General features: G+C 44.0%; 1 non-coding gene across 1 annotated transcript; it reads left to right on the plus strand.

Annotated features, from left to right (window-relative positions):
- Positions 1-547: 547 nt before the first annotated feature.
- Positions 548-671, plus strand: LOC111823585. Its single transcript, XR_002826643.1, has one exon. It is a non-coding gene; the product is annotated as a small nucleolar RNA SNORA31 (small nucleolar RNA).
- The last annotated feature ends 2,954 nt before the right edge of the window (positions 672-3,625 follow it).

A 3,625-nucleotide genomic window follows, 5' to 3' on the forward strand; every position in this document is an offset into this window, starting at 1 on the left:
TCCAGCACCTGCAGCCTGAGATCTCCGAGCTCCTCCAGGAACGTCTGGCTCTGAGTTTCCTTTTCATTATGGAAAATCCCAGACGCTCCTCATATAAAGAGATGACCATGTGCTTCAGGGACAGGGCCTGGGCCATGTAATCTCTAATTCGCAGTCTGAGTTCTTGATTTAAACAGTTCTTTTAACCCAGTGGTCGGCAAACTGCGGCTCGCGAGCCACATGCGGCTCTTTGGCCCCTTGAGTGTGGCCACGAAGTTTCAATCGCACTGTACATGCGCGCCCGCACGTGATATTTTGTGGAAGAGCCACACTCAAGGGGCTGCAGTTTGCCGACCACTGTTCTAACCAGTTGAGAAGCACCTCCCAGAGTTGGAGTAGCAACTAAGTTTTTCTTCTTCCACCCCCTTCACACACACACACACACACACACACACAAACACATACATGCACATACATACACGCGCACGCACATGCATCACCTCTGCTCTCCAAATTAAAAATTCTCTTACTGATTTTCTAGCTTCAGGTCAAAAGACAAAATGGGAAGAGGTCTCCGAGGTTTTATTTTCACTTTCTAAAAATTCTTACCCCCACTGGGATGCGAAAAAAAAATATCCCTGTGCTTTCTGTCTGTCTTTGTGGAGGCCCAGATTGAATAAGGGACTACATCTGCAAAAAAAAAAAAAAAAAATTCTTACCCCTTCCCAAATAAGCATCACGTTGGACATAAAGGAGCCCACGCCCCTCCCACCTGTGCTGACAGGTAGGGCGGCACTCTCTCTCTCTCTCTCTCTCCTGCCCGTGACATTGAACAGGAGCAGCGCAGGTGGAGTTTCTTCTGTCTGCATTTCAGGGTTAGACAAGGGCTTATATTTTGGACAAATGGTGAAATGTGCCTGATTGTTTTTGTTGTCAAATGTCGAAGAGCCCACCAGCCTTGCAAGAAGGACACGGGGGATGGACGAGAAGGCGCTGAGCATGTCAGGGCCGACATCACCATTGTGAGCTTGATTGTAAGACCCTGTGACCTGGTGGTCATGCAAACAACAGGTATGCGGGCAGACAGATGAGAGCCCTTCGGAGAGGAACTCACCTAAAGTCAGAGCAAGGCCATGGCCCAGAATACTTTATGCTGTTTTATCTATATTATGATATAACAATGATGAAGCTAATATGATATAAATATTGATAACAATAGGATATAACTATAAATTTTAATTTTATATTCCAATCACAGGTGCCAGTAGGATTCACTATAAGTTTAAACTCAACTCCTCACAGAATGAAGCTTGCCATAATCTCCTCCACAATCAGATGGTTATAAGTTACCTAGTTAGGAATAAAAACGATGCTGTCGAAGATGCAGATTAGCCAATTAAACTGCCAAAGTCACTTTCTGTTCCCCTGAGGTATGCTGAGTCTGTGTGTGAGTCTGTGTGTGTGTGAGTCTGTGTGTGTGTGTGTGAGTCTCTGTGTGGGTGAGTGTGTGTGTGTGCGTGTGTATGTGAGTCTGTGTGTGTGTGAATCTGTGTGTGTGAGTCTGCGTGTGTGTGAGTCTGTGTGTGTGAGTCTGTCTGTGTGTGTGTGAATCTGTGTGTATGAGTATCTGTGTGTGTTTGTACTGTGTGTGCATGTGCTATGTGTGCATGTGTTTCTATGAGCAGTGGTTCTGCCCCACGAGTCCGTACCCAGGCTAAAACCTTTGCGTGCTTTAGAGAAAGACTCACTCGGGTGCTCCAAAGAGCCTGTGGAGTGACTCATGAAACCATAAAATGAGTGCAGCATCGGTTCTAAGTAAGCTGTTACTTTATGAGATACAGTGAAGGCATAGGGTGGGTCAGGTAAGATAAAGAGTAAGTAGCTTATGAACACAGCAAAACTGATAGATGTATTAAGTTCAAAAAGTAAGTTAGTAACCTGTAAGACATGTCAGGGTTAGATGCAATAAGTCCTTAAAATATGATGTATTAAAGAAGGTCTTCGAATAGCAGGAAAGGGCTGGAAAGTCATGATTATGTCACCTCTGGGTGTGTTGTCTCCCCCAGACTCGCCCAGTCATTAGGGACACCCATTATGGTCTCTCCATGGCCCAGTGCTCTGCCCAAGAAACAGATGAAAACCACGGCTCCTCAACAGACTAGTGAGCTACAGACTAGTGAGCTACAGCCCAGCCACACCTGCTTCCCGGTGTCTCTCCAAGGAGCAGGCACGTCGGGTGGCCCAGGGAACCTCAACTCCAGTCCTCACAACCACACCCTCCATGGGAAGCTGAGGTGGCAGAGGAGAGACAGGACCCATGAGCACCCTGGACCCTAGGATTCAGGGAGTTCACACTCGCACCCACTCCGAGGTGTGTCTTACCCTTTCTCCACCTGCTTCCCTCCCTGTGACTTGCGTTGATTTCATCAACTCTGGGGTTCCAGCATCTGAATGTGGTCCTCTGTGTCCCTTTTGCTGCATCATCTCTGGGACAGCCTGCCTGGGAGTGCACTGGGGCTACTGTTGCATCCAGGCAATATCCTACACAATAAGCTTTTTCCTTATTTCCAAACTTTAATTTCATTGTAACTTGGATACTATTACTTGTTTGGTATTTGTTGAAGATTTTTCTTTGTGACCGAACACATGACCATTTTTTTCAATGTTGAATATGAACTTGAAAAAATGGTATAGTCTCCATTTTATAAGGGAGAGAATATATTTCTTTTCAGTCTTGTGTAAATGGTACTTTGCATATCTTATCTTTTTTAACAGTACAATTGCTTCTTGCTTGTTCTCTCAATTTCCGATAGAGTTAAGTTTTCTCACTAATGATGCACATATGTTAACTTCCTCTTATAATTTTCTGAGGCAGATAGATAACTGAGTAGATTTGTTTTATAGTTTGTCTTTTTTATATATTAAGCCACATACTTTTTAGACACGTGCAGGTCTATGGTTGTTGCTTGCTCTCCAGAAAACATTTGTTTTATCTTGAAAGCATCTGGTTTCATCCCTGACGGTGCTTTGTCCCTTAAATTCTGCTTTGCTAACACTGTCCAGTTGTGTCGGCAGCTTTTGGTTAACATGGACGGCTGTGTCTTCTAATCAACTTTCTTCCAATCTTTCCCCACATTCTGTTTAGGTGTGCCTCTTTCCAGCATCATATAGTTGAATTTTTAAAAGTCCATTTCCTTGCCCGACTGGCATGGCTCAGTAGTTGAGCATCGACCTATGTACGAGGAGGTCACCGGTTTGATTCCCAGTCAGGGCACATGTCTGCGTTGTGGGCATGCAGGAGGAAGCTGATCAATGATTCTCTCTCATCATTAATGTTTCTCTCTCTCTCCCTCTCCCTTCCTCTCTGAAATCAATTATATATATATAATTAAAGTCCATTTTCTTATTTGTTGCCTGCTATATAACAAGTTGAACGATATGCAATTACCAATATTCAAATACTCTTACATAAAGAGATGGCAGGCTCATACTGTTCCACCTGGTGCTTCTTGTGGCACATTTTGATGCATTGCTGCCATCTTACTTTGTTATGCTTTTTCTCCTTTGCTTCCTTTTTTCCTCCTTTCCTGCCTTTTGTTGAATGGATTTATTTATTGTGTTTTCTTCGCCAGCACTTATTTTCATT

The sequence above is a fragment of the Myotis lucifugus genome, unplaced genomic scaffold (assembly GCF_000147115.1).
Source record: "Myotis lucifugus unplaced genomic scaffold, Myoluc2.0 scaffold_571, whole genome shotgun sequence".
Lineage (NCBI taxonomy): Eukaryota > Metazoa > Chordata > Mammalia > Chiroptera > Vespertilionidae > Myotis > Myotis lucifugus.